The sequence below is a fragment of the Arachis hypogaea genome, chromosome 12, assembly GCF_003086295.3.
Source record: "Arachis hypogaea cultivar Tifrunner chromosome 12, arahy.Tifrunner.gnm2.J5K5, whole genome shotgun sequence".
NCBI classification, from domain to species: domain Eukaryota; kingdom Viridiplantae; phylum Streptophyta; class Magnoliopsida; order Fabales; family Fabaceae; genus Arachis; species Arachis hypogaea.
Genome location: NC_092047.1, coordinates 94,283,425 through 94,296,061, shown reverse-complemented (window position 1 = coordinate 94,296,061; position 12,637 = coordinate 94,283,425). Strand labels below are relative to the sequence as shown.

The 12,637-nt window shown below is 37.5% G+C and overlaps 2 long non-coding RNA genes across 2 annotated transcripts; both read left to right on the top strand.

Annotated features, from left to right (window-relative positions):
• Positions 1 to 1,683: 1,683 nt before the first annotated feature.
• On the top strand, positions 1,684 to 3,882 carry LOC140177071 (uncharacterized). Its single transcript, XR_011868734.1, has 3 exons — positions 1,684 to 1,796; positions 1,885 to 2,013; positions 3,547 to 3,882. It is a non-coding gene; the product is annotated as an uncharacterized lncRNA (long non-coding RNA).
• A 4,418-nt stretch (positions 3,883 to 8,300) lies between these two features.
• LOC140177070 (uncharacterized) lies at positions 8,301 to 10,501 on the top strand. The gene is made up of 3 exons (XR_011868733.1): positions 8,301 to 8,413; positions 8,502 to 8,630; positions 10,164 to 10,501. It is a non-coding gene; the product is annotated as an uncharacterized lncRNA (long non-coding RNA).
• Positions 10,502 to 12,637: the final 2,136 nt, after the last annotated feature.

Sequence of the window (12,637 nt, the reverse complement as noted above, 5' to 3'; positions counted from 1 at the left end):
AGAAGTTCATTAAGGGTCCGAATCCTTTCTTTGAGCCAAAGTCAAGATCAAGGGTTAGCACTTTATATATCTGTATGTTGTGTGTCATGATTCTGTGAGAATTCCCTTACAAGTTGGGTTAGCACTTTACAATTGAAAGCTTGGTGAGAGCCCAAGTCAAGTTCAGATTGGGTTAGAATTTGGATTTGTCCCAGATAGGATTGGGTAGATTCTAAGGAAGAATTGGTGTTTGTAATCTGATGATTATAGTGAAATTTCGTCACTATTGTGATGGAGACTGGATGTAGGCTGCATTGCACTTAGCAGCTGAACCAGGATACATCTGGGTGTGATTCTCTCTTTCTCTTCTACTCGTATTCTATTTCTGTTGCGTTGGAGACAAAAGTGAAAAATATCTCCTGACTCGTTACGAGACAAAAATAAAATGTCTCTTGACTTGTTATGAGACAAAAGTAAAAATATCTCCTGAAGTTCATTTGAAAAGGCAAATTAATATTCAGCAAAAAGGGGGCTAAGATTCAATCCCCCTTCTGTTAGCCATTGATTACCATCAATTGGTATCAGAGCTTGGTCTCAAAGAGATCAAGCTTTGCAGCTTGGAGTAAAGATCCTGATGGAAGACAACAGTGGTACTAATCTGGTGGCCTATACTCTGACTGAAGGGCAATCAAGCAACAAACCCCCATTCTTCAATGGGAAGAATTATAGCTACTGGAAAGAAAAACCGAAGATCTTTGTTCAGTCTATAGATTACAGACTTTGGAAGATAATTCTGGAAGGTCCTCAATTTCCAATCACAACAGGAGCTGATGGTGTGGTGGTTCCCAAAGCAGAGGCAGGTTGGAATGAAGATGACAGAAAGAAAATAGAGCTCAACGCCAAAGTTATCAACTTGCTCAATTATGCGGTCATCTTCGAGGAATACCGATGGGTATCAAGATGCACAATATCAAAGGAAATCTGGGACAAGCTTCAAATTACTCATAAAGGTACATCCCAAGTGAAAAGATCCAGAATAGACATGCTAAACAGAGAATACGAAATATTCTCAATGAAGGAAGGAGAAACAATTGATGAAATGTTTGAAAGATTCAACGTTATCATCATTGGCTTAGATGCTATGGGGATCAAACATCCAGAATCTGTGCTTGTGAGGAAAATATTGAGATGTCTCACTAAAGAGTGGGAAACAAAGGCTATTGTAATAGCAGAGAGTAGTTGCATTGATAATGTAAACCCCGGTTAAATTAGTAAATAATTAGTCAATAAATTAGTTTCTAATAAGGAGGATTAGAAATGTGAATATTATATTAAATTAGGATAGAGCTCGTCGAAACGAGAATTTTGACACCAATTTCAAAAAAATCGGTCAAAAATTAGACCGAACGGGCCGAACCGGTTGAACCGGGCCCAAACCGGGCCGTGGGCCCAACCGGCCCAGCATTTAATGAATCCAAGTCTCTCTTCTTCCCCATTCAGCAGAGGCAGCGTGAAACACATTTAGGGGAAGAGAGAAACGAAGAACGTTTCCAACCCTCACGGTAAATTTAATTTGCCGTAACTCCTCCGTCCGAGCTCCGATCGCCACACCGTTTGTGGCCACGTGTCCACCGCGTCGAGCTCTACATTTCTATCGGAACAATTTCATAGGTAAATCATTCTTTTATTCTCAGCCTCTTCTTCCCCAATTTTTGGGAAATTAAGTGGAGGTATTAAATTTCTTTACTCTTTGATGTTTTAGGATCCAATTAGCTTGAGGAAAACGTTCACTCTTGCTTATGTGAAGCTTGGGTAAGGTGAGAAAATCATAATTCCATTTTAATTTCATTTAATTTGAGCTTTGAGTATTAAATTGGGTATATATGTGTTATAAATGTGTATTAGGTTGTAAATAAATAATTGGAGCTTGAAATTGTGAATACTGGAGCTTGGAGGAAGCGGATTAGTTGAGGTTTTGAGGGCTGTGTTCTTTTAGGAAAATTGTCTTGGAATAATTCTTGGGAATCGGCTAAGGTATGGTTTAGGTTTCTTGCATTTAATATATAATGTTCTGTGAAAACTTAGGCTAGATGACCATAGGATAAGTTGGAATGCAGGTGTATATTTAATGTTTAGTAATGGGTTGATGAATATGCTTGGTTTGGTTTAGTGATTTGTTTGTAAGATGATATTGGTTGCTAGTTGGATCTTTGAAAGGATATGTGATTGAATTGTTGATTAAATGGCTATATTTTAGTTTGGTTGAATGATGATTGATGAAAAGATATGGAGCTTGTTGAGGATTATTGTTAGCAATTTGGATTGGTGGTAATAGGTTTGAAAATAATTGGAATGGAAATTTTGAATGAAAAATGAGGTATTTTGTGTTAAAATCCTAGGATTTGTGAACTATGATTTTTAGTTGAATTTTGGTTGTTGGATTTGAATATTGTATGAGTATAATTATTGATCTGAGGTAGATTTATTGTGGTGATTGTTATGATGATGAGGAAGGGTATGTTGAATTGAAAAGAATACAGGTTTGGACCCGAAAAGGGTGGCAAAGTCCGAGTTTTAGAAGAGATGCTGCCGAAATTTTATAAAAATTAGAGATTTTGTTTAGATGATTATTTAAAAAGATTTAGATTCAAAGGTTATATGGTTTGATTTTGAGTTATTAAGAAAATGAGCATGTTTTAAGTTTGATTCATTTAGAAAAGAATGAATTATGTTTTGAATTGAAACTATTGATGGACGGAATGGGAGGTGTGATAATGAAAGATAAGGATTGAATATGATTGATGTATGATGATGAATGAGATGCGATTGAGAATGATGTGGATGTTGATGAATTATAATTGAATTATTTATATGGCTTGAATAATTTAATGATCTGAGATACGAGGTTCCCTGGATTAAGTGCCGTGGCTTGCCACCACGTGTACCAGGTTGAAAACTCGATACTCTGTTGACCCTACGACGTAAGTGTGACCGGGCACTATATAAATTCCCGGGAATGTTACCCCCATTGAGTAATATTGATTATTTGAGATAAAGCTATGCATAGACTCTTGGGGATGCACGTCGGGGGACAGTCTAAGGACAATTCAGACTTGTCGGGTTGGCTGGATAACTGACAGATGAGCCTCATCAGCCATAGGACAGGCATGCATCATCTACATATTACTTGAATTACTTGCTTGTGCTTTAATTGGGTGTGCCTATATGTACTTGCCATGTTAAATGTGTATTTGTTACCTGCAGTATTTGTAACCTTCTTGTGCTTGCCTTTATCTGTCTATTTGTCTGTGAAAATGCATGATGGAGTTGGAGGTATGGAGGAATGGCAGTATGGGACCTAGATTTAAGATTAAGTTAAGTTAGGTTTAAATATTCTTAGAAACCACCTTTTATGGCTTCTGTTTAATACTTTAAACTCTATAATCTGAGTGTCGGCGTTCTAGGATTGCCTCTGGCATTCCCAGGACCTTATATATTATGTGTGTGGCACCTTTACCATACTGAGAACCTCCGGTTCTCATTCCATACTATGTCATTGTTTTTCAGATGCAGGTCGAGAGGCATCTCGTTAGGCGTCTGGACTCTTGAAGCGGAGTGGTTACTGGGTTATTTTGTTATGCTATGATGTATATATATGTACTTAGCTTTCTCTCCACATAACTTATTCTTTTTGATCCTCCTAGAGGTGTATGGAGAGGTAGGATTTACTTTATGTACATTTGGGTTTTGGATATGTATATATATGTATATATGTGTGTATATTCTCCGGCCAGTCTTGACTTCGCAGGCTGAGTCAGGAGCTCGTTATTGTATCTTTGACTCTCTGTTCCTGTTTTGGGTTACTTTACACTTGACAGCGGTAGCTTTCTTAGCACGCAAGTTAACTCGTTTTTCGAGCGTTGCGCTTTTATTTCACGATTTCTATTTCCTCTATTCTTCAAGGCTCCTAGCATATTATAATTCTTCTGCTATTATATATATACATTTTATTTTAGAGATCGTAATACCACACCACCTCTGTTTTACGACTTAAGCGTAAAGCTCTGAGTGGTAGAGTGTTACATTATGGTATCAGAGCAGTTCGTTCCTATAGAGCCTGAAAGATGGACTGATTGTGCTTCTGTACATTCTCTGTATATGTGTCTATATGCTATTAGGATATCTGACTGATATATATAGCATAAAACGTTTGTGAGCATGCATTTGGAACTTAAAGCATTAGACCTGTGATATTAAGACTGATCAACTTAATATCACTTGTTTAGTGTGTATAAGGACCAGATGTCGACTCGCAGACGCGGTCGCGGGCGAGGTAGAGGTAGGATAGGCATCGTTACTCCTAGCCCGGTAGGGAATGATCCAGTAGACTTTATGGCTACTCTGGGAAATATGGCTGTAGCTATGCAGGCAATAGCCGAGGCACTGGATAATAAGATAAATCAGGGTAATTACGGGAATAATAATGATGAGGATGGTCCTATGACACTTGCTTTATTTCTGAAAGTTCACCCTCCGACTTTTAAGAGAACCTCAAATCCCACTAACACAGATAATTGGATTCAAGCTATGGAACGGTTGTTGCAGGCCCAACAGGTTCCTGATGAGCAATGGGTTGGATTTGGAACTTATCAACTGCAAGGTGAGGCTCAGTATTGGTGACAGGGGACACGATGTATCCTGCAGGCAGGTGACGCTGTGATAGTCGGGAGATTGGTTATTTAAGAACCATGTTTTGCTTGATTATTCTGAGAAGTCAGTACAGTTTATGCTGGAAGGGTCAGAAGCACCTGTTGTGGTGAATAATTACTATTTAGACTCTGATAGTAAACTATTCTGGAACTGAATGTCAGGGTATTATGTTATTAACTGCGGGAGTATTAGATGATGATCAGAGTTTAGAGTAGATTCCGGTTGTATGCGAATTTACAGATGTGTTTTCGGATAATATTAATGAATTTCCACCTAATCGGGATGTTGAATTTGCAATTGAGTTGGTGCCTGGAGCCGGTCCGATTTCGATTACTTCTTACAGGATGTCACCTTTAGAAATGGCTGAACTGAAAGCTCAGCTGGAAGATCTGTTGGGTAAGCATTTTATTCGACCAAGTGTTTATCCGTGGGGAGCATCAGTGTTGCTGGTAAAGAAGAAGGATGGGAGTATGCGGTTATGTGTCGATTATCGGCAATTGAATGAGATCACTGTGAAGAATAAATATCTGTTGCTTAGAATCGATGATCTAATAGATCAGCTACAGGGTGCCGGTGTGTTTTCTAAGATTGATCTGCGATCCGGGTATCATCAAATAAGGATTAGAGACGAGGATATTCTGAAAACTGCTTTCAGAACGCGTTATGGTCATTATGAGTATATAGTGATGTCTTTTGGGTTAATTAATGCCCCGACAGTATTTATGGATTATATGAACAGGATTTTCCGACCGTATCTGGACAAGTTTGTTATTATCTTCATTGGTGATATTCTTGTTTATTCTAAGTTTGAGGAGGAACATGCTAATCACTTATGAACTGTGCTGCAAATTCTGAGAGACAGGAAGTTATATGCTAAGTTATCTAAATGCGAGTTTTGGAAGAGTGAGGTAAAGTTTCTCGGTCACGTGGTGAGTAAGCAGGGAATAGCCATGGATCCTGCTAAGGTAGAAGCAGTGATAAAATGGGAGTGATTAACTTTAGTAATAGAGATTAGAAGTTTTCTAAGTTTGGCGGGATAGTATCGGAAATTCATTAAGGGACTTTCATAGCTCGCCTTACCTTTAACTAAGTTGACTAGGAAGGATACGCTTTTTATTTGGACCCAGAGTGTGAAGAGAGTTTTTGAGCATTAAAGCACAGATTGACTACTGCACTCGTGTTAGTATTGTCTGAACCAAGTGAGCCGTTTGAAGTGTACTGTGATGCATCGCTGAAGGGCTTGGGGTGCGTTCTGATGCAGCACCAGAATGTTGTAGCACACGCCTCACGGCAATTAAAGCCGTATGAGATGAACTATTCGACACATGATTTAAAACTTGCTGCTATTGTGTTTGCTTTAAAGATCTGGAGGCACTACCTCTATGGTGTTAAGTTTCATGTTTTCTCAGACCATAAGAGTTTGAAGTATCTTTTTGAGCAGGAAGAGTTGAATATGTGTCAGAGGAGGTGGATGGAGCTTCTGAAAGATTATGATTTTGAATTGAATTATCATCTACGAAAAGCGAACGTTGTGGCGGCGGCTTTGAGTCAGAAGTCTTTATATGCAACTTGGATGATGCTACGGGAAGAAGAATTACTAAGGGTATTTCAAGGTTTAAATTTGGGAATCAGAGAAGAATCTGGAATTTTGTGTTTGAGTCAGTTGCAGATTTCAAGTGATTTTAAATTATAACTTCTGAAGGCTCATCGAGACAGTGAAGCGTTACGTAAGGTATTACCAGCAGTTGAACAGGAAAAACAGTGGAGAGTGTCAGAAGGACAGGATGGTTTGTGGAGGTTTAAGAACCAGATTATTGTGCCAGATATTAGGGACCTGCGACAGAGTATTTTGAAGGAAGCTCATAAGAGTGGATTCTCAATTCATCCAGGGAGTACTAAAATGTATCAGGATCTGAAAGCGATGTTCTGGTGGCCAGGTATGAAGAATGATGTGGCATTGCACGTATCTAAATGTTTGACATGTCAGAAGGTTAAGATTGAGCATCAGAGACCATCAGGGACCCTTCAGCCTTTAGAGATTCTACAATAGAAATGAGAGAGTATCACAATGGATTTTGTGATAGGTTTGCCTAGAACCCGATCTGGTTGTGATGCTATTTGGGTGGTTGTGGATCGATTGACGAAATCAGCTCACCTTCTTCCTATCTGAATAAGTTGCACAATGGAGGAATTGGCTCAAATGTATATCAAAGAGATTGTCAGGTTACATGGCGTGCCTTCTACCATTATATCTGACAGGGATCCTCGTTTTACATCAAGGTTCTGGGGAGCTTTTCAGCATGCATTTGGGACTCAGTTAAGCTTGAGTACTGTGTATCACCCTCAGACAGAGGGTCAGTTAGATAGAACTATTCAGACCTTGGAGGATATGCTAAGGGCTTGTATTTTGGACCAGCCAGCGAGCTAGGATCGGTATATGCCATTGATAGAATTTTATTATAATAATAGCTATCATGCGAGCATCAGAATGGCTCCATATGAGGCTCTGTATGGCAAGAAATGTCAATCTCTATTATGTTGGTATGAAATTAGAGAAAGGAGTTTATTAGGGCCTGAGATGATAGCTGAAAACGACTGAACAGATAAAGAAAATTCGTAGTCGAATGCTTATAGCCCAAAGCCGCCAAAAGAGCTATGCTGTTCAGAGGCGAAAGCCTTTGGAGTTCAAAGAAGGAGAACATGTCTTTCTGAAAGTTACACCAACCATTGGAGTGGGAAGAGCTTTTAAGACTAAGAAACTAAATCCCCGTTATATTGGACCATTTGAGATCTTGAAGAGAATTGGACTAGTGGCTTATAGAATTGCCTTACCGCCATATTTTTCGAATTTGCACGATGTGTTTCATGTGTCACAGCTTCGAAAGTATACTCCTGACGCAAGTCATGTTCTAGAATCGGAACCAGCCCAAGTAAGAGAAGATCTAACACTTCGAGTAATTCCAGTGAGAATTGATGATACTAATATTAAACGATTATGCGGGAAGGAAGTATCATTGGTAAAAATAATTTGGAGTCGAGCTGGTATCGAGGAACATACCTGGGAACTCGAATCAGATATGCGAAAGGACTACCCACATCTCTTTTCAGGTAATTGAATTTGAATTTTGAGGGCAAAATTCTTTATTAGGTGGGTAGAATGTAAACCCCGGTTAAATTAGTAAATAATTAGTCAATAAATTAGTTTTTAATAAGGAGGATTAGAAATGTGAATATTATATTAAATTAGGATAGAGCTCGTCGAAACGAGAATTTTGACACCAATTTCAAAAAAATCGGTCAAAAATTAGACCGAACGGGCCGAACCGGTTGAACCGGGCCCAAATCGGGCCGTGGGCCCAACCGGCCCAGCATTTAATGAATCCAAGTCTCTCTTCTTCCTCATTCAGCAGAGGCAGCGTGAAACACATTTAGGGGAAGAGAGAAACGAAGAACGTTTCCAACCCTCACGGTAAATTTAATTTGCCGTAACTCCTCCGTCCGAGCTCCGATCGCCACACCGTTTGTGGCCACGCGTCCACCGCGTCGAGCTCTACATTTCTATCGGAACAATTTCATAGGTAAATCATTCTTTTATTCTCAGCCTCTTCTTCCCCAATTTTTGGGAAATTAAGTGGAGGTATTAAATTTCTTTACTCTTTGATGTTTTAGGATCCAATTAGCTTGAGGAAAACGTTCACTCTTGCTTATGTGAAGCTTGGGTAAGGTGAGAAAATCATAATTCCATTTTAATTTCATTTAATTTGAGCTTTGAGTATTAAATTGGGTATATATGTGTTATAAATGTGTATTAGGTTGTAAATAAATAATTGGAGCTTGAAATTGTGAATACTGGAGCTTGGAGGAAGCGGATTAGTTGAGGTTTTGAGGGCTGTGTTCTTTTAGGAAAATTGTCTTGGAATAATTCTTGGGAATCGGCTAAGGTATGGTTTAGGTTTCTTGCATTTAATATATAATGTTCTGTGAAAACTTAGGCTAGATGACCATAGGATAAGTTGGAATGCAGGTGTATATTTAATGTTTAGTAATGGGTTGATGAATATGCTTGGTTTGGTTTGGTGATTTGTTTGTAAGATGATATTGGTTGCTAGTTGGATCTTTGAAAGGATATGTGATTGAATTGTTGATTAAATGGCTATATTTTAGTTTGGTTGAATGATGATTGATGAAAAGATATGGAGCTTGTTGAGGATTATTGTTAGCAATTTGGATTGGTGGTAATAGGTTTGAAAATAATTGGAATGGAAATTTTGAATGAAAAATGAGGTATTTTGTGTTAAAATCCTAGGATTTGTGAACTATGATTTTTAGTTGAATTTTGGTTGTTGGATTTGAATATTGTATGAGTATAATTATTGATCTGAGGTAGATTTATTGTGGTGATTGTTATGATGATGAGGAAGGGTATGTTGAATTGAAAAGAATACAGGTTTGGACCCGAAAAGGGTGGCAAAGTCCGAGTTTTAGAAGAGATGCTGCCGAAATTTTATAAAAATTAGAGATTTTGTTTAGATGATTATTTAAAAAGATTTAGATTCAAAGGTTATATGGTTTGATTTTGAGTTATTAAGAAAATGAGCATGTTTTAAGTTTGATTCATTTTTAAAAGAATGAATTATGTTTTGAATTGAAACTATTGATGGACGGAATGGGAGGTGTGATAATGAAAGATAAGGATTGAATATGATTGATGTATGATGATGAATGAGATGCGATTGAGAATGATGTGGATGTTGATGAATTATAATTGAATTATTTATATGGCTTGAATAATTTAATGATCTGAGATACGAGGTTCCCTGGATTAAGTGCCGTGGCTTGCCACCACGTGTACCAGGTTGAAAACTCGATACTCTGTTGACCCTACGACGTAAGTGTGACCGGGCACTATATAAATTCCCGGGAATGTTACCCCCATTGAGTAATATTGATTATTTGAGATAAAGCTATGCATAGACTCTTGGGGATGCACGTCGGGGGACAGTCTAAGGACAATTCAGACTTGTCGGGTTGGCTGGATAACCGACAGATGAGCCTCATCAGCCATAGGACAGGCATGCATCATCTACATATTACTTGAATTACTTGCTTGTGCTTTAATTGGGTGTGCCTATATGTACTTGCCATGTTAAATGTGTATTTGTTACCTGCAGTATTTGTAACCTTCTTGTGCTTGCCTTTATCTGTCTATTTGTCTGTGAAAATGCATGATGGAGTTGGAGGTATGGAGGAATGACAGTATGGGACCTAGATTTAAGATTAAGTTAAGTTAGGTTTAAATATTCTTAGAAACCACCTTTTATGGCTTCTGTTTAATACTTTAAACTCTATAATCTGAGTGTCGGCGTTCTAGGATTGCCTCTGGCATTCCCAGGACCTTATATATTATGTGTGTGGCACCTTTACCATACTGAGAACCTCCGGTTCTCATTCCATACTATGTCATTATTTTTCAGATGCAGGTCGAGAGGCATCTCGTTAGGCGTCTGGACTCTTGAAGCGGAGTGGTTACTGGGTTATTTTGTTATGCTATGATGTATATATATGTACTTAGCTTTCTCTCCACATAACTTATTCTTTTTGATCCTCCTAGAGGTGTATGGAGAGGTAGGATTTACTTTATGTACATTTGGGTTTTGGATATGTATATATATGTATATATGTGTGTATATTCTCCGGCCAGTCTTGACTTCGCAGGCTGAGTCAGGAGCTCGTTATTGTATCTTTGACTCTCTGTTCCTGTTTTGGGTTACTTTACACTTGACAGCGGTAGCTTTCTTAGCACGCAAGTTAACTCGTTTTTTGAGCGTTGCGCTTTTATTTCACGATTTCTATTTCCTCTATTCTTCAAGGCTCCTAGTATATTATAATTCTTCTGCTATTATATATATACATTTTATTTTAGAGATCGTAATACCACACCACCTCTATTTTACGACTTAAGCGTAAAGCTCTGAGTGGTAGAGTGTTACAGATAACATGACTTATGATGATCTGAGAGGAAACTTACTTGCTTTTGAAAATACATATTTAAAGAGAGATACAAAAAAGAAAGGAGTTGCTCTCAAATCAATCACTAAACCCCTAGATGATGAATCCAGTGATAACTCTTCTGACAATGATTTTGTTTTGTTTGCAAAGAAAATCAGGAAGATGATAAAGTTGAAGGAAAGGAACAAAGGAGGCAGTTCAAGGAAATCAAAGAGGGACTTAAGTAAGGTGATCTGTTACAACTATAAAAAAACTAGACACTTCAAGTCTGATTGTCCTAAACTGAAGAAGGAGGACAAACCAAAAAAGGAAAAAAGGAAAGGACTCATGGCATCATGGGAAGACTTGGAGAACGATTCAGATGAAGAAGATGAAACAGAAACCAAGTCCTAAACATGTCTCATGGCCGATATAGTCAATGAGGTAGTATTTCCTGAACCTTCAACTAAAGACCTTCATCTTATGATTGATCATCTCAATGAAAAAATCAGATGCTTCTTAAATGAAAAATTATGATCTTGAATCTCAAGTTACTATACTAAAAGCTGAAAATAGTTTTCTTAAAGAAAAACTGAGAGAAGCTGAAACTGCTGTTGATCTTGTTGAAGAAAACAAATGGTTGAAAGCTAAAATCAAGGGTTGTGAAAAACAACATTCTATGGTTGCATATCTTAACCGTTTTGAGGAAAATGAGAAGTTGCTCAAAGAGGTAAAAAGACTTAAAGAGGATTTAGCCAGCTTTGCCCAAAGTTCTAAAAATTTAAACCAACTCTTGGCTAGTGAAAAACCTCTTTATGATAAAGCTGGTTTGGATTTTCACAAATCTGAAAAATTTGTTAAAAAATCTTCTTTTACTAACATGGCATCCACTTCGGATGACATAAGGTTTCAAAACCCAACAAGCTTTAAAAAACAGCAACATGAAAAATTTTGTAGATTATGCAATCGGAATGGACATTTTTCAATTCAATATTTCATAAGTGAAAGGATGGTTGGTGACAAAGTTTACAAGATTGTTTGTAACTATAATGGCTTGGGAGAAAGAAGATGGTTTAACATTAAAGGATCCAAAAAAATTTGGATACCTAAGGTTACTTAAGTGTTTTTGTAGGTTTGCCTAGCATCCAAAAGAAAAGACAACATGTGGTATATGGATAGTGGGTGCTCTAGGCATATGACCGGAAAGTCAACATTCTTCATCAAGCTTGATGAGTATGATGGAGGCTTTGTTACTTTCGGTGACAATGGAAAAGGTAAAATAGTGGCCATAGGTAAAGTAGGTAAGAACTTCTCTTCTTTCATTAATGATGTGTTGCTTGTTGATGGATTGAAGCACAATCTACTAAGCATGAGCCAATTGTGTGATCTTGAATATATGGTTATTTTTAGAAAATTGGACTGCTTGGTTATTTGTGAAAAATTCGAAGATATTTTATTTGAAGTTAAAAGGTACAATAATATATATGGATTAACTTTAGAGGACTTAAAGGATAAAAAAGTAACTTGTTTTACCTCTCTTGAATCTGAAAAATGGCTTTTGCATAAGAAATTGGGACATGCTTGATGAATGGATCATTGATGGTAAAGAATTCACAATAAATTCTCGTTGCAAGTATAGTTTCTAAACCAACAATTAATTCTTTCATACAAAAGTTTGTTTGTCACAAGTACAAACCCCTAAAATTATAAACCGAAGTATTTAAACCTCGGATCATTCTCCCTAGGAATTGCGATAAAGTGTTCTTGTTATTAGTTATGAGGTATCTTTTTGGGGTTTTAGAATAAGAAACAAGAAATGTAAATGGCAAAAGAATTAAACTAACAACTAGAAAAGCTCTTGGCAAGGAATGAGAATTAAAAGTCCTATCCTAGTTATCCTTATCAATTGTGATGAGAATTGTCCATTGCTCCCACTTAGTTAACCTCTAAACATGGAGGA